General features: G+C 37.8%; 1 protein-coding gene across 1 annotated transcript in view; it reads right to left on the bottom strand.

Moving 5' to 3' along the window:
- GUCY1A1 (guanylate cyclase 1 soluble subunit alpha 1) overlaps positions 1-18,651 on the bottom strand; it is a 34,122-nt gene extending 15,471 nt beyond the window's left edge. The window contains exon 1 of the mRNA XM_056490269.1: positions 18,500-18,651. The gene's annotated coding sequence lies outside the window, so the exon portion shown is untranslated. The remainder of the gene's footprint in view (positions 1-18,499) is intronic.
- Between the last annotated feature and the right edge of the window lie 288 nt (positions 18,652-18,939).

Genomic DNA, 18,939 nt, shown 5'->3' with positions numbered 1-18,939 from the left:
GCACAGCAGTCAAACTAAAAAAATTACAGCTCTGATGAATCTTACACATATACTCACATGCTTTGCTCAATTTGGGCCTTAAGTTTCAAGATAAATTTTGAATTTATAAAATAACTACTAAAATTTTTTAAGTCAAGTAAATCAGCACTTTGAAAGGAAAAAAAGCCTTTGAAATGTATTTTTGTAAAAAAAATGTAGAATTAAACATTTTAAACATCTCCCAGGGAATGCAACACTACAAATATATATGCTGCTATTTAAACAGACTTAAGTTTCTCGGTGAAGAATGTAAGAGGGAATTAATGGCTAAATTAGATATCAACAAATATTTACCGCATATGCACTAACCAAAGTAAGAACAAAGTAAGTGAATGATCATCAATTACCAATGGTTTTGATCAGTTTTCAGTTTCTTTAGTTGCTTTTGTCCTGCTGATTAAATTATTTCTCTGTTTCTAGAAAACAATGATCTGGAAATATTTGGGATTCACTTCCATGCTAGCTATTGTATTTTAACTAAATCACGTTTATTGTGATAGGAAAAATATCCAAGCAGGTAGAATCAGTAAAAGAAGTGATGCCATTGTTTCACACCTGAAAAGTCTCCAGAAACTGCCAAATGGGAAGAGGAGGTCCCAGAAGATGGTCATGCGACAAGATTATTTTCAGGGCCAAAATGGGCATTAATGTGAAGATCCCTGAGTTGACAAAACTCCTGGACAGTCAGCTACTGTGTCTGCAGCTTCTTTTTGTGATGCTACCCTTTGTGCTCCAGGACACCTACATTCAGCCTCTTCCTGCCCTTGTGGGAGTCTGGAATCTTTGACCTTGATCTGAATACGATCAGATGTTGGACTCTGACCTGTTTCTATTTATGAACACATCATCATTGATTTGCAAGAAAGTGGATATCCATTATGTTTCTAGAAAAATACTGTTGTACAAAACCAATATCAGATCTTAGAAGTCCAAATGTTGAAGATACAGTTTTTAAAGAAAGTTTTCTGAAGAAACATTTTCTAAGCATCCTGAAGTTTTTGTTTTTCCAAAAAAAAAAAAAAAAAAAGTATGGTTTTTTTGATAACAGAGACCCCAGTTCAAAATCATTATCAAGTAAACAGTTATAACAATTTTCAAGTTGTGGTCAGTTCAAAACTGTCCCTGACCTCTGCAAAGATAAAACCTCCTAAATCACATCTTTAAGTAAACAAAGTGGAAAACCTAATTCCATGACACTTCAAAAGACTCAAATACTAAAAAAATCCTCTAGGCATAGACTAGTTCTTCTTTTATTAAAACATCAAGTTTGCATCGGGTATCCTAGGTGCATTTAAATAATGTTCAGAAAAAATGTCTATTGTATTACATGAAAATCTGTCTCATATAATTAGACAGTGGTGTTAAAGGTCTGACAGGAGAAAGAAAATGAATCCTCAGTGTAGAGAGTAGGAAGGAATTTCAGCAGTATAATGGAACTTTAAAAGGTACAAGAAAGATGATACCACACATTACAGATTAAGTCAAACATCTGCAGATGTGTTTCAGGAATGAGGAACACCAGCCCTCCCCCTATTCACCATGTCATTAGACATTTTCTGACCATAACAAAAAAAAAAAAAAAAAAAAAAAAAAAAAAAAAAAAAAAAAAAAAAAAAAAAATTAAAGAAGTTTCTGGTTTTGATTCCTCTCCAAATATGATTTGAGAGTGCTCATCCCAAGGGAGCAGCAGTGTCTAATGTGAATTCTTCATCTCTGCTGTATTAATTGACGTTGTATTTACCTTGGGAAACAAACTGAAAATTAAAATTAAATACTCTGCTGTGAGATCAAACTACAAGCAACCAATTTATTTAGTGTCTGACTGAGTATAACATGGCACTGTGCCACTCAGAAAAATGAAGATTACTTTACATAGTATAGTCATAGCTGCAGAATAACTTAACCAGCACTCAAAATGCTCCGTACAAACATTTATTCTAAGTTTTCATTTATACTTGTCGCACAATCAAAATGCATTTCTGTATGTTTATTTTTACTATCTGCTTCTAAATACTTTCTTCATTACAACATTTATTGACATTGTCATGCAATACAGATCAATTTATCAATCACACAGTAAAACCCTTAATATCAGCACAGCCATTTATAAGAATTAAACAATGCCACTTGTCAACAGTAGCTAAAGGTAGTTTATAATCTTAATTTATGGACATGGCACAAAATCTAAAAGCAACATTAAATTCTTTTCTCTTATGACAAGCAGAGTCCTTCACTCAGAGTAAGACAGAATATGGAATGATGGTATGTCATTTTTTTATTTAAAGTCATACATATATCTTTGTTAGGTGAACTGCTGCATGTTGATCAATATTTTTAAAAATTCGTTTGTTTTGCAGCAGTCAAAAGACATCACTGAGTGAATCTAACTTTCTCTAGCACAAGAGTGATTGCAGCACTTGCAGGAGTGGTGTGGAAACCTTTGCCTCCACAGAAGCATCTGTTAACTTCGGCCTCTATGTAAGAAGGATGTTTTCTATTCCTACTCAGCTCTAATGAGGTTCAGAAATCACTGCCTTTTGCCCCTTGTCAAACAGTGCCTCTGAAGAGAGCAAGGCAGGAACTGTTCCTTTTATGCACAGGCAAAACACAACCAGATTCTAGTAAGACAGGTAAGAACCCAGCACCCACCCGATCAGTAGCAGCTCATTTCTGTTTCAGCTGCTGTGCCTATCAGCTGACAAACACAGGTAAAATAACTAAATCTTATAATTTTGTCTTAGTAATATGAAGTACAATATCTGCATGTTATTTTTTCTACTTCAAGTGCTGTGGGTAGCAACAAAATCAAAGCCCTGGTGATCGGTCCATTTCCAAGGATCTAAAGGAGGTTTCTAAAATACTAGGAGAACACACCTCAAGTCCACATCAATATATAAGCTCATGTTAAGAAGTCAAAGCAAGTACTTATCAGTCTTATTAAAGCCCATACAAATAAGTTAACCTTTCATTGTTTACTTCATTGTTAGTTTAAACATGTCCTGGGTAAATATACCTTCAAAGCATTAATTTGTTTGGATATTGCAAAGACAAGGAGCTGAGGTCTAGAAACCCCTTAATATACATGACCATTCCATCCTAAATCATTACCATCTTGTATAGACCCAAGCTTTACTTAATTTACCAAACAGTACTTTTCTTTCCCCAAAGATTCTAGGCTTTTTCACAGTAGATATTTCTGCTATTTGAGGAAAAGCAGTAACTGATGAAAAGGTTGTTACCCTCTCTACAGATCAGTATAAGACATTATATGGAACAGTGGACTTCACAATAATTTAGTCGTGCCCAAGAAAGAGCAATTGCAAATTCTACTTCAGCTCCAAAAGAAATATGCTTTGCCAGGCATTAACTTTTCTGCTTGTTCACCCAAAATTTCCACCCTCCTTTCTTTCAAGTCAATCCTGGTTCTGATCTGTCTTTAACCTAGAACCCTTTAAGAGTAGTCTTTTACCATTTTTTTTCTCCAAACCACTAAAATTGCCATTGTGTGCTGTGCAAGCCCAGTTCCAGTGTTCTCACTCTCCAACTATATGACTGCTTAGGGCAAGCTAAAAATCTAGATCTTGCTTACAAGAAACCTTTCTCCCCACATAATGTCAAATTTCCTCACCTTTCTACCTCTTTTTTTCTGTATAAATTGCTTTAAGAAGTAGAGAAACACAAGTTTTTCGTCTGTGCTCCAAATTGAATAGACTGTGATTTGCAACATTAGACAGCTACCAAGCCAGGAAATGAAGAAAATAATTACCTCTGTTTTGAGAAAAAAACAAATTATCTACTTTTCTATCTTGTCATCTATTTTGAAAAGTTAAAAAAATGCATGTCAGCTTCAAAACTACTAATATGTTTTATTTTATGGTAATGAGACATATTTCTGCTGCTTTAAAATATTAGCACTTGTGTAATAACACCAAACACTATATCTTAATATTGAAACTAATGTTCTTGAAGACAACAAAACCCTCATTTTAAAATACCACTGAATTTCTTATACTGGTTTTGTGACTGGGTCATTTCCCTGTAATGGTCTGAAGCAAGTCCCTGGATCCAAATACACCCCTGGGAGAAGCCCAGACTCCAGATGTGAAAGTTATATTGCAGCCACATCTCTGGTTTCAATTAAAAGCACAGGGGGAACCTTAATTACTACACCCATGTTTTGGCATGTCGCTAAAGGAAAGACCAATTCCCAAATGCTGCTGATAAAATACGTATTTGCCGTTTTAAGTATCACATTAAGTATTTTTGTAGGGTAAATATTTTCCTACGCTAGGACCAAATAACAGGGAGGCATGCTGAGAAGACAGCTTGGGAAAAATATTCTCTTCCTGTGAGCAAAAACCTCTGTGAAAACCATCTCCAGCAAGCCCAGCAGGCAGGCTCACAGCACCTGATCCTCTGCTCCCTCTGTCATATCCTCAGGATGAAATGGCAGCCCTCGACTGTGGCACATCCGCACCCCCTCCCCCTGGCCCATAGCATGGCTGGACTCCCAGCTGAGCAACTCCTGATGGAGATACTCCCCCAAGAGCCAAAGCCTCCTTACACTGCAGGAGCGCTGGAGCTGCACTGCTCATAGCCATTTTTACTGAGGCAGAGAGAAAGATGCCTCAACAAAAACTGGGAACCTGCTGTATGCAACCATGACAAATTATTCATGTTTTGGGCTTGCATTTTGTTTTTTTGAGAAATCCTGACACTGAACTGACTGATGAGACCTTGAGTGATCTAAGTGCTCAGATGAGGAAGCATTTGAAGGAGAGGAGCTGCTGCAGTGAGGGCAAGCAATCTAAAGCATCTGGAAATTATTCTCACACTTAAAGGAATATATTTTTAAATATAGCATAATCTGCATTTGCAGTCCCTGAAAGTGCAATACTTTCATAAAACTTGTAAAAGAAAAGCTAAGAAAAATAAATTTAAGTTTTCTTTTCAAGAATTAAAACTCATCCTGAAGACATGCAGTGGTCGTGACAGTCAGCAAGAGTTAAACGTAAAGATCAAAGCCATAGCCAATAGCTCAAAGCCAATGGGATTTAATTAGAATCCACAAAAGGAACATGAAGTCATTGTTAATTGCTGTGCTTACTGATTCCTCCCAAATACCTACTTAGAGCTCAATCTCTCAAATTTAGCAATGCATAGCACTTCCCTCATTTAACTTGACCTTTAAAATCTGATTTTTATTTATTTAATAGATCAAAAATGCTTTTAAGGAGCAAATAAATTAAAAATAATAATTATTATTTTGTGATGAAAGTGAAATCTAGTAACCTTTTATCCCATACCATTAGTGAAATCTTTAGCTAATATTTATGACTTAGCCAGCATTGCTGCATCTCTTTTAATAAATGAAATAACAAACTGTTTAACAACTCAAAATTTCTTAAGCATGAAGTAACTTCCCGTTTGAGCACCATGGTCTGGATTAACTGTGAAGCCTCTTTCAGAGATGATAAAAATATTTTCCCTACTTCTTGAAAGACACTTATCTCGCTGAGATTTGTACCTGCACATATTCTTGCTGAAGTTGATGCAACTGTTTATGCAACTGACACGCAGGTTTGCATAAATATTATTTTCACAAATATACAAATATGTAGCATGGTAGAGCAATATAAAACATTGATTGCAGTGTCTAATAACAGTGCATATAGTTAAATATCTGCTTTGTGTTCACAGCTTTAAATTATAACGAGCAGCAGGTTTTATAAATAAAATTATTAAAAGTATTATAAATAAAAGTACTAAAAGTTTCCATGAATTCCACAGATCTTAGAGAAGTGTCTGAAAACTAGGTCTGTAGAAAGGAAAGTGTTTCATTAGCAGATTTCAGTTGCAGAGTTTTCTGACTGGGTATTTGCCACCTATCAGTTCTGTTTACAATGTCTACAAAATCATTTTCACACTGAAAATCACTGATAACTACTTCTCATATTTATTCATAGCTAAGCACTCATGCCAACTCCTGTTGAAGTCAATAGCAGGTTTCTGGATATAGCAGGAATAGGATTAAATCTAAAAGGCCTGTCACTGCTGTCACTGAAATACTGATTTGCATGTTTTCTGCCTTTGAACCAAAATATGACCTTGGCTTTTTAACATTGAGTTTTTGCACCTAAGTGTGCAGATGCAATAATCACAGAACTGAGGTCCTTTGAGATTACAGAAAGGTTAAAAACTTGCATGGGAAGGTGATAACAGGAACTTCTAATTAGCAAAAAAAGTGGTTTGTCCTGCAGCATTGAGGTCATGTCCTTGTACTTTTCCACAAAAAACGTATTGATTAAAGATGTGTAATCCACCCAAATACTGCTGAAGGGGGGTTTTCACAGCCATCATACAGATACTGATTCTGCTTTGGGTAGGTCCCTGCAAAAAAAAAGCAGCTCTGAAGAAGCAGAGAAATCAGCGGCTTTCCCAATTGTTCTCTTCCATGGTATTTGCAGAACAGGACCAAGAGGCACCTTCCTTTTTGATCAAATGCCTACAGATGGTTCTGCTACAAAATATGTTTAAAAATAATTGGAATTGCTGATATAGCACATGTGCACAAATTAGCACCTTCCTTTTTTATTTCGCTGATTGGCCTGTCATTTTGCAAACAATGGTACAGGCACATACAGTTATTTATAGCCCACCTCTTTCAAAATCTGCTCTTCTAAAAAATATTTGAGTACATAAAAGCAGTGCATCTTTGAAGAGACAATCAACACATCCAGAAAGACTGAATGCTCTAGGAATACACTACAATACCACTTTCAGTATCTTGTTTAGGTGCTTTCTAATACTCATCTGCAAAGTACAGCAGCTACGTATTTAAAGCTTTTTTTTTCACTAAAATGATGAAGCTATGTAAAGATGAGAGGTTTTGTGAAATACTGAGCTGTGCATGTGCAAACATGTGGTATTAAAAGAAATTAATCTTGTTAATCACAACAAATAAGCACTTAATGACTAACATTTGCCTGTTGTTAGTGCATACCACATGTGTAACAAAATTAAATATTAAATCCAGAAGCAGATTTTGACTTCCTGTTCAATGTGCAATCTATGATGCTTGCTATTGTCTCCAATGCAATTGCTGAAGTTATCACAGCTACTGATCTTTCAAATCCTTCTGCTCCATTTATTCAACTTTTCTTTTAAGCATGTGAAAGAAATAAAATTGCACATAGCGTTTTTAAGATTACTTTTGCACAGGGAAAGTCAGCACATGCAAATGAGAGCAGCAGGGAGAAGGAATGCAAAATTAACTCAGAGATAACTGCCATGTTCACCACATATTCTGTAAGAACTTCCCCTTGGCCCTGGTCGCAGTTTGAGGTAAAGAGCGAGGGGAAAAATGTGGCCTTGTGGAAAAGTAAGCTGAAAATATTTATGGGAGATTCAGCTTTGACATATCTAAATCACAGCAGGCTACTGTCACGTAGAAATGTGAGCTCCTTTATAAAAAAAAAACTTTTCAAGTCATTAAAATGTAGCCTTTTGTTTTAATAACAGATGCAGTGAAAATCAGAGCATCATTGATGTATTGATCATGATACCAAGGAAAATAAATGATTTATAATGCTACACTTCCAAACACTTGCTGGTGATTAATAAAAAAAAGATACATCCTTACAGCTAAAACATATCAAATAGTAGAATCCTTGGTCAGTGCTGCTCCTCCAGTTAGAACAGATACATTTAGAAAGATATAGGTATTTCAAGCTATGCATTATACAGATTCAAGTACATTAGCTGTTAAATTACAGCCTCTTGTAACAATATCAAAGCTGAGTATTCAATAGAAAAAAATAATATCATCCAGCTTTCTAAAACTCTGTTTCAGTTCTGGCCAGACCAGATATAGATGCTTAGATTGCAATGCTTGCAAATTCCACTGAAATTCACCAATTTCTGTGGCAGGTGCTTCAGACAAATAGAGATTAAACAGATTAAGAGATATTGAAGAATGGAAATCCAAGAAAAGGTTAACAAAGAACAGTGCAGAAACTTTGATCAGATGTATCAATCACCAGCCTCTAATTCGAGGTACAAATTCAGGGTTTAATTATTGAGGCAAATTAAATGTATTTTAACCATAATTCTTCTGCTGGTTTTTTTGTGATTTTTTTTGTGCAATATCTTCAGGTCTTTCATCGGGTAAATATAAATATTGTGCATTACATGAACCACAGGGTAATCTTCCCGCTGTTATTCTAGGCAGGGAACCTAGAATCACCCACACTTCCTCACTTCACAACCTGTATAACTGCACTGGCTGCAACGATGTTAACATCATAGTATTCTTACCAAAGTCTGAAAGATCAGAGTTTGTCTCCATTTCTAAGATTGCAGTTTTTCTACTTTTTTAATATTTATTTTGCAGCATGTCCTGTTCTTTATTATGTGAAAGATAAAACAAAGGGAGATACAGACAGAATCAGATCAAGGAGGAAAGAACAGAAGATTAGAATAGAAGAACATAAGGATTTAAAAAAATCATAAGAAATTAGGAAAACATAGGCAATAAAGCAAAACTATTTGTAATGGAATGAACAGTTCTCTTATTGATAAAGTGCTTTCTCTCTACTACAAATCCACTGAAGTTTGGTAGGTTCATATAGCCTATAAAATATGTTGACATGCTAATTTTCATGGAGCTTCCAGCAGTATTTTAGGAGAAATTTTTTTGTTTGTTGTTTCTGTGTTTCAACCAACTCTCCTGGTTATATATTACTCTCTGTCACACAATTAAGGAAGGATACATGTTTATTACCTCAATTTGGCCATCAATATTCAATTTCTAGTTTCACTGGGTTGCCAAAGTAGCATCTATTGGGGGGCTAGAAATTACATACCTAGTTTTGCAGCATTGTTTAATGAGGCTGCCCTGTGTTAATAAAAAAGTAAAAACTTCCTAAACTGCCTATGTTATTTTCTAATATTTTGTTTTAAATTGCATTGATTTTTAACAAAGTCCATTGTTACTGATTTAAGGTTTCATTTCATAATTTTACACTCTTTATTTTTTTAAAGATATTTCATTTGTGTTTTATAAGTCTATAAGGAACCTCTTTTCTCTCTCCATCAGGCGTTCTGAAATGCCAGCTAGTGCTACACATGTATCTGAGATCCCAGGATGGAAATATTACTTACCTGGCTTCCTTCAATGCCCTGACCTGCATTCCATTGAGGCAGCAGGGAAATGCAGTGGTGTCAGCAATCACCAATAAACACAAGCAGACCTTCCTCCCACTGCCACCACAGAAGATAAGGAACTGTACAGGCAGACAGTTCTTAGTTCACGGTGTGGCAATTTATGGTTCAATGCTGGGAGGCTTTGGGCTTCAGTCCTCAGGCAAAATGAGCACAGAACACAGCTGAGAATCTTGGTCTGGAGGAGTTCCCAAACAGGAGCAACAGCCAAAGAAAAGTAGCAACAGAGTCATCTCAGATTTACTTTGTTGAGAATCCAAACTAAAATCAAATGTTATTAATAAACATCTTTGTCTCAACACTTCAGCTACCCAGAGACCTAAGGCTCAATTTAAGCGTTGGGGCTGTACCACACCAAAGGTCCTTCAAGTACAACTTCCCACCAAAATGTTAACGAATAACCATTCTGTATGTGCTGTTTTTTAGATCTGTAGAATGGAAATCCACGCCTGAACACCTGTTTTCTTTCATTATATTAAGAAACTACATTCATTTCAAAAAAGGGGTCATACAAGAAGATGTCTCCAACTTGCTATGCAGCTCCAGGCAGCAAAGAACACAGTTCAGCTGTTTCAGAGGTGAAAGAGCAGAGCAACTGGTCAGTGAACTGTGGCAAAAAACCTAAAAATGAACCAAAATCAAATTCTGTTCATAGCAAGTGCTTATGTACTCAAAGGTATTTCAAATAGGTTTTGAATGTTATTTGAATATTATCCTGAAGAGATATGCTCCTTTGACTAGACAGTTAAAATAATTGTTCACTGGACCCTTGAAAAAAGAAGTCATGTAATAAATAATAAGTTCCACCTCTGTACTTGTTTACATGCACAGAAAGAGGATGCTACACAGCAAGTTCCCCATTTTCTGAGGGAGTCAAGGCTGAGAAGCCATGCGAATAGCTGGGGCAGAGGGAAGGAATGAGATGCATGAGTTCCTAAAGGATGTAAACCAGAGATCTAAGTTTAAGGATAAAGAAAGGTATTATCTCCTTCACAAGGAATTTCCTGCCAAGATGAAGATAATATTTGTAAAGCATTTTTGGCTTTTTAGAGCATTTTGAAGCACCATGAATCTTGCAGAGTGTACTTTCAACAGGTAAAAATAACACAGGGAGGAAAGAAAGTCTGCTGCACTGTGTATAGTCTTCCCTTATATGGGGTCAGAAATAATTGACATTTCTGTGTACACTTTAGTTGATGTGGAAAATACAAAACATTTATTTTAAATACTTGTACCTGACAAGCTATAACAAGACACAAGCACTAACTTTACAAGTATCTTGTGACAATGGAGAAGTTAAGTTCTCACAGTATCACAAGTATCTTTGCAGCATAACTTTTGCTCTGGTTTCTCAACTCTATTTAGAACAGGCATCTAAGTCTCACAATGCCCATACTATGACAAATTGACATTAGGATTGCATTCCTAAGTAATGCAGCTTCTTTGCTAAAAGACAGAGTGCCAAGCCTAAGTTTAAAGATCAGAATGCATTTATTAATATTTTACTAAAGATTATGAGTGTTTTCCATTACTGTAGTGTAACTGTCGGGAAAGAAAACACTGAGTATTTGTTATATAACTACTTTTTTGGCATAGTTATTCCAGCATTAAATAGATCAGCCATTTACCATATAGCAACTTACAACAATGGCAATAAAATCTATTTTTTTTAACACATTCACCCCATTAGATGCTTTTTTGCCACTACCACTCTGATTTCAGCTTATCACCTTATTTCACCATATACCAATTTACTGCTAACAAAATTCTGCCCACAACACAGGCAGGGACAGACGTTCTGTTTTAGTTTTTGCTTTGGGTAAATCATAACCCTGTATCCTATCAGCAGTCCTTGATCTTCACTGCTTCAAAGCCTATTTGAAAAGATACTTTTTCCTTTCAATTCCCCTCTATCGTCTGACCCAATTTTTGCTTAGGACTTACTATTACTTAGAACTGCAAATAATTTTCAAAGAGAAACTCAAAGAAAGATATCGTGAAATCACATTTCATATATTAAGCAACCATTAAAGCCAGTTTTTACTGGCATTTCTGAGTGCCAGTCTCTATTCTGCTACGAGAAGTGTCAGTGACATGATGCTCACCTCTGTCTCATGCATGCTATAGCTGCACACTTTAAACTGTGACTTAGCCACGCCTCTGTTGGTTCTAAAATTTACTACTGTTATGGTCAATGACTTTTTCCACATATAGTTGACAATCATGCTGCCTCTCCCACAGATCTGGAGCATGTGACATACATGCTAAGTGTGAACCTGATTGAAGCTGATACTAATTTTCAGATCAGCAGCAGATTTTCAGAGTCACACTACAAATGTGGTTCCTGCCTCGTGAGCACATGAAAAGGTCTTGCAAACTGTGCTTAACTTGAGATGAAGACTGGTCTCTATTATTTCATTGCCACCACACAACCAAATGTTTTTGTCTGCAAAGGGAAATTTTTCATTATCTTCTAATATTCATGAAGGTCTCACTGTTTAGTCAGAAAGATCACAACGTGTGAAAATTCTTACAAAAGTTTGTTTACACTTAAATACTGGTATTCAGCCTTCTGTGAGTTCATCCTTGGGCATATTGCTTAGCAGAGAAATAGTGCCACTGATACCCTGCGTTCTGCTCTCTCTCTCTCTATCTTGTGATTGGTAGGCCTATTACTTGCTTATTTTAAACCAGAAGGCTCCAATTAAGAGCAGGGCCATACAGAAATGTACAGCAAAAGATGATGTCTGAACTGAAGGGTTTGCCCTTTGAATGGTTAAGATAGAAAAATGGGATATGAAAGGAGCATAACAATGCCTCCTTTATAAGTGGGGAAATAAGGTATACTGCAGATCACAAAAGAAAGACTGCAGACAAGAAGTGAATCCAGATGTCTTAGCACAAGTTAAGAGATTGCACAAGTTTGTTGGGCAGTTTAGCAGATCTGAGTGATTTAGAAAAGTCATGTTTGACCTTATAAAATTTGGCAGCCAGATTTGAAAAGCAACAATGGGATGAAAACACTTTACACAGTAAAATTCTGATAGATTTTGCAGATAGGATTCATAAAAAGGTGCAGGTGCTAAATATACAAGCAAAACAAGGAAGGTATTCTCACACTAAATCTTCATGGCTAATGCACAGCAGGTTTAATGTAGTTCTGTTATTTCTGAAGGTTTCATAATTCTTTAACAGAAATGCATTTCCCCTTGGCTGGTTTTTAATATAATGCAACCTGTTTGGGAACCTTTAACTGTATAAAAATAAGCATTTAATTCAATCTATAATTAATTGTTATTAAACAATTAATTTTTTCTGTCATGATTTTCTGAAGTTTTTGAGAAAAAAAAATCAGTTCCCCATTGACCAAAAGCCTTGCTAAGTTACTTAAGCCACGAGACTCTCTCCTTTCATACCATTCTTCCCACGGGGAAATTCTAAAATCCTATCTTTAAAAATGCCTTGTGAGCTCTATGGGCTAACGGCTTCATTTTCACTAAAATTTCAAAAATGTATCTGTCCACCAAAGATTTCTCATCGTGAAGGCAAATAGTTTTGCATTTTTAGCTTGCCAATGGAAAGAGACGAAACAACTATGAAGACAATTTTGGCAAAAATAACAAAAAAGGAAATTTAAAGTTAGATTGATACATGCTTTCTCCGAAGACATGGAAATTTTGCCATTTTTAGCAGTTCTATTTAAAACAGGAACTGCAATGAGTATTTTCGGCTCCTGGATACCTGCAGTCAGGGCTAGGGAAAAACACAGCTATTCGTGTAAGCAGGTACGCCTCCCTATTAACCAGAATGCAGCACCTGCATATATTGTCTTGTGTTTTCAAATCATAGAAATCATTATGAGCAAACACAAAATCCCAATTTTTCCCCAATAACAAACTAGAAATATTGCTGAGGTGTTCCTCTGTTTTATTCAGGCTTTTACTAATGCTCTTCTGTGTGTGAAGAGATTCAGTATTTGCCGAGGAGGGTAATCAGCTTTCCCTGAACAATTTCTGTCGGTCTGCATCTGTATCAAGTGCCAAGTGAAATGCAAGGTTAAAGCAAAATTAAACACACATTTATCTTAGTCAGCATTAGAAAGGCAGTCACCACTGTACAACACACTTCTAATATGCTATTGAGAAACTTGCTTCTGTGGTATTATTCATTAAAAGTAGAGTTTAGCAGCAACTACTGTATGTGGCATCACAGAAACCATAATTTTTATTGCACTCTCTGGAAACAGTGACATTCTAGAATTGCACCAGGAGGATTCCCACAAAACACGTTTTCCCCAAAAGCATGATATATTTTTCTTCTGAATAACTCAGAACTGGGTTGAGGAACAGATTCACTTCATAAGTGTATGTTTCTTTCCATTTCCATTTGTGGAGGGGAAAATAATAAAAGAATTTTAGCATGCTGCCTTCTAACAAGAAATTTAAACTTTATTCACAGGGAGTCATTTAGATGACTTGCACGGGGTATTCCCTGCAGCTCTCTAATACAAATAGCTGTCAAAGGGCTTGGTTTCATGATGCTTGATAACATCTTTGGAAGTGGTTCCAGTCTCCACCAAGATGATACACGTCTTGTTTCTAGATTACAACCACACAATTAAAGCTCTCTTCCTGAGTCACTGCATGGCTGACCTATTTTCTATATGGACTTAGCTGAAACAATCAATGGGCATAGCCATGCGTGAAGTGCAAGGCATAGCTAAACCATCCCAAGGGAGGGTTCCAGATAGCTCTGTGCCCCACAGCCCCCCACAGGAATGTAAGTCTCCAGGTGTTTCTGCCATTCCCTTAGGGCAGAGAAAAAGTGGCCTTGTCACACAAGCCAAGGACAGCATAGCATTCTATTCACAGACAGATACACATGCATAGGAAGTAAAGACAGGGTTCTCACGAAAGAAATACCCTCTCAGAAGTAACACATCACAGCTTGGTTATCATCTGGGCTTAGTGCGCTCCTTCGTAAGGAATTACCCTCCTGGGGCTGACTTGCACAAGGGGTTTTGTTTGAATGCTTCTGCTATAGCAGTGCACCATTCTCTTGGAAAAGCTACTTTGAGTGTGAATAGTGGATAGGCAAGAAGAAAATCAATTCACAAATTGACTTTAAGTAATACAAAGGAACTAATTTAAAGAGTCAGAGCAGTAAAATAAAAAAATAATGTGTACCACAATACTGCCAAGTTCAAGTAGCAGGGAGAGTGCTTAAAAGTAGCAGTGAAGGTCTGAACTGTGGAAGGGTGCATTTGAATGAATCAAAGGAGAATGTCAATTAAAACACAACTAAATCTCAATTAAATCTGAAAGCAGCAATAGTCTTAGCAAGGGCATCTACTCCACTTAATGAAACTCATACAATAGGAAACATGAATAAAAAACAGGTGCAAGTGATTATCACAAAATACTATGCTCTGATAGGGTAGGATTCTCCTTAAGACTGAAGGCCTGTGTAGGCCCTGAAGCTCATAGAGGCATTTGGGGTCTGAATCAATAAACAGGACATGGTGAGGCCTCTAAGTGGTAAAGTAAAATTAATCCGTAGGGTTTGTATTTGCTCTGGCTTAGGTCATGAAGCAGCTGAAAAAGTGAGAGCAGTAAAACGTGCACTCCTACAAAAAGGGAGTAGATGTCAGCTTGCTCTAAACAACACATCTACAAAAAACAAATATCCTGTGTGGTGAGCCACTTCCCAGCACGGACCTACAACTGCCATCACCCGAGTAGGACAGCCAAAAAAAAACATGGAAGAAGAGTATATTAACAAATGAGCTGCACTCAGTACCTATGGCACAAGTAAGAGACTTAATTACAGACATTAACATGTTTTTTTCAATTGTCTCAAAGCATGCGAACAAGAACTTACCAAAAATCTGCTGTTTCTAGCAAATTTTGCTGCCTTTGTTAGAATAAATTTATTTATTGTTTACACTACAGCTAGAAGCCCCAGTCAATATAAGCACATGCTTAAATCCTATTGTAATTTTAAAATTAAATAGATACTAACATTCTGCCCAGTTTTGCTTTGTTGAACAAAAACCCATGCCCTTGAACTGACTTAAAAATATACTATGTTTAATGATAAACTTGAATCTCTACTTGTCATACAACTATCCATGCAAGACATGCTGAATATACGTCATGCATACAGCTATACAATATAAAAACATCATACAGCCATATCTCAAATGATGAAGACATGCTAGAAAGAATATTCAAAGTAATGTCAAATATGAGATTTGGCCCTAATTTAATTTCCAGTGCTAAAAATCTTAATTGAAATAGCAAACATCTACATAAATGCAGTACGTTTTAAAAGACACATAGACAATAAAGGTCTCTAAAAATGTAAATAGTACAAAATGTGCAAGGAATCCTAGCAAAGAAATTCTAATGGCAGCTCTCCAATGGCCCAAATTTCATTTTATGTTAATAAAATGGGCAATCTGAAATGTAGCAATTTCAAATAACATTACAACAAAATACTTTAAATCATGTCCTATAGTTTCCAATTTTTTAAAAAAATAAGATTTCTTTTTGCCCGTACAGAACTTTTCTTAAGTGATTAAGCTTTTATAAAGAAAAATTAAAACCTGCTGCTAGTCTACAAAGTAAATAGAAAATACAGCCAGTACCTCCTTACGCATATTTCCTTGCCAATAATTTAGAACATAGCTTGCTTATGCCAGCTTAGATTGCATATGCTTGCTTAGATTTCTGAGGTGCTTGATTTTTAGGTTTTTGGAGATTTTTTTTTAAAGTACAATAGGATTTACAGTATTTTTTGTTAACAACTTTTTCCAATTAAAAGGAAAATAGCTGTGTTTGCTACAAACTCTGTCTTGGCTTCTTGGATTACTTGAGTCTTGGGTTTTTTTTAGCATTTTAAACAGATGGTATTCATATCCATAATAGCACTGATATTTTATCTTTTATGGTGTGACATAACCAGGTTTTGACTGCTACTGATATTTGGCATATTAGTTTTTTTATTAATTTTTACTTATGTTTTGATTTCACTATGGGATCTGTTTTGAAACAGACTGTCATAGAAGGCTAAGGACAGATTTTTTTAAAGATAGCATTAATCTGAAAAAGACAAATATACTCAATTTGAGTACTTTTATGGACCCTGACTTCTCATTTTTAGTGTTTCATCAAAGATTTGATTAATTTGAGTACTCAGCAATGAACCAGTGGAAGAAAGGACAGTGAGGTCCTGGTCAGAAATTTTATTGATGTCAAAAAACAGTAAAAAAAACCACTGTAGAACTAAATTCCTTACCTTCTCCTCCAATGTTTGCCTCATAATCTTGCATTGTCATGACTCAATATAGTAGCAAGCTACGTATTTCCACAGAAAAAAGAAGTACAACGAGGAAATCTCAATATGTGCTATCCTTCTCTCTCCTTCCATACTTTTCCTGCCTGCTTTGGATCAGCACGATTTCAGCAAATACTATTTTTTTATTTTTTTTTTTGAGAATGGGAGCACAAAAGTTTTTATATCACTGCTACAGCACTCCTCATGCTTCCTTTACAATCAGCTGGTTCATTTAAGGTTCTTGCTACTGGCAAAGCAAAAAGAACAGTCATCAGAATGTATGGCCATATGTAGCACCCCAGAGCAACATAATCAAAGCAAGAAACTTCTCTACAATTCTAGTCCCTACAAAGATAACATTTGTAACACATTTGCACATATTCTCTGGATGCCTGAATTGCTTATCTTCTCTGATTAATTATGTAAAATAGTCTGTTACAGGAACCTCTTCCCAGTACAGGCTGTCACTACCTTTTGTTCCTGACCCTAGAAAAGTAGTAGACCCGTTCATATGATTTAAAGTGTATGTTCCCTTACGACTACTTTTTGTAGTTTGGAAACAAATCATCTTAATCTAACTACAAGAAAAGGAAGTGTCTCCATAGGGAATTTTGTGTTAGGAAAAATTCTAATATCAGACTACTTACCAATAAGTAAAACACTTTGTTCTATACAAATATAATTAAACCCTTACATTTGTTATGAAAATCTCCTCTGTTACATTTTCCTGTAGCCTCAAACTTAATAATGGAAAATGTGAGTGAAGAAAGTTTTTGGTTTTCCTACTAGTACTCCAAATTGCAAATGTCTGCCCATCTCTCTTTAGACCAACCTACAGCAGCACAGTGTAACCTGTAGTCCACTGGAAGTGAAAAGCCCAAATATAGCACTGCAGACACACTGCATTCTTACTTATGACTTTTTCCCGGTTAAATCGCCCTTCGAACTTAGAAAGCCATCTTAGTACAGCCACAGAGTAAGTGACCAGCTCTGAAAATAGAGCCATTTTAGAAACAGCATTAGAGCAAGCCTGAGACAGGACATAAGATGCACAAAAGATGTATAAAAGATGAATAAAAGCACTCCTTTATATATGAGAGAAAAACTTTTCAAGTGTCTCATAATTATATATAGCAATGATTTTATAAAGGAAATACTAAACATAGGCTAATAATAGTTACTGGTGTTAGCACAGAAACAAACCTATTCACTCAGAAAAGGGATTACGAGCCACAAGTCTCGAAAAATTGGAAAGAAGAGGGAACAATTGACTGAAAAACTGCTAATCATCATGAATACAACACAATTTGGGGGTTCATTTATTCTTTCTAGGACAAAGAAGTAATTGGAATAGCAGATGTAGAGATGAAGTTATTGCTTGAGAATTAAGCACGCGATGAAATATCAGGTTTGTGCCTAATTCATGAGGTGGAATGATACAAATTGCCCTGAAAACTGGATAAGATACCTTACCTAAGCATAACGCAATCACACCAGTCTGCATGGGTCTAATTAGCCTGACGAGCATCAGAAGCTCGCGAATTCTTAGAAAGCCTCGCAATGCACAAAGGCCGCCGGGGTACCCCTCGTGGCTGCAGCCCTCAGCGGGCTCCCCAAGCGCTTCCAGCGCCCAGTCGATGCCTGTTTCGCTCACGCTCATATCTGGCCGGGGGCACAGCGCACACGGGGCTCGGCGCGCTGAGGGGAGAGGGCTCCCCGCGCCCCCCCGCCCGCTGCCGCGGCTCAGCACCGAGCACCGCCCCGCCGGAGAGCCCCGGCCCCGGCCGCGCCTCGAGGTCACGGCCGGGCATCCCGTGCCAGCGCTGTCCAGGGTGCCCGCCGCCCCTCTCCACGCCCCGGGCGCCGCTTAGCCCGCTTCCTCCCTGCCTCCGTCACTCACCATGGCGCGGGGTGCCCGCGGCCGCATCCCCGCCGAGGGGCTCTGGGCAAGCGCCGCTACCGCTCCCCGGCGCCGCCAAGGTGTATTTGGGGAGCGGGCGCGGCGCGGCGGCGGCGGGGCCCGGCGGGAGGGGCCTCCCAGCGGGCCCAATCAGGGCGGCGGCGGGGCGGGGGCGGCGGCCGGGGGCGGTGCGATGGCCCAGCCGGGCCGGACCGGACCGAGCAGAGCTGGGCGGGGCCGGGCGGGGCCGGGCAGAGCCGTGTCTGTCCCGCCGGGCGCCGCCGGTGCCGAGCGGAGCGGCCGCTGTGCGGGGAGCGCCGGGGTCGCGGAGCGCCGGGGTCTCCGAGCCAGGCACGGGCTCCCCGCTCTCCGCGCCCCGCCCGTGCCCCCTCGCCTTGCGGCCCCACGGGTTTAGGTTTCCAGAAATGTCAGCGCACTCG

Source organism: Oenanthe melanoleuca, chromosome 4 (genome assembly GCF_029582105.1).
Source record: "Oenanthe melanoleuca isolate GR-GAL-2019-014 chromosome 4, OMel1.0, whole genome shotgun sequence".
NCBI lineage: Eukaryota > Metazoa > Chordata > Aves > Passeriformes > Muscicapidae > Oenanthe > Oenanthe melanoleuca.
Note: the sequence above shows the minus strand (reverse complement) of the source record. Positions and strands in the feature narration are given on the sequence as shown.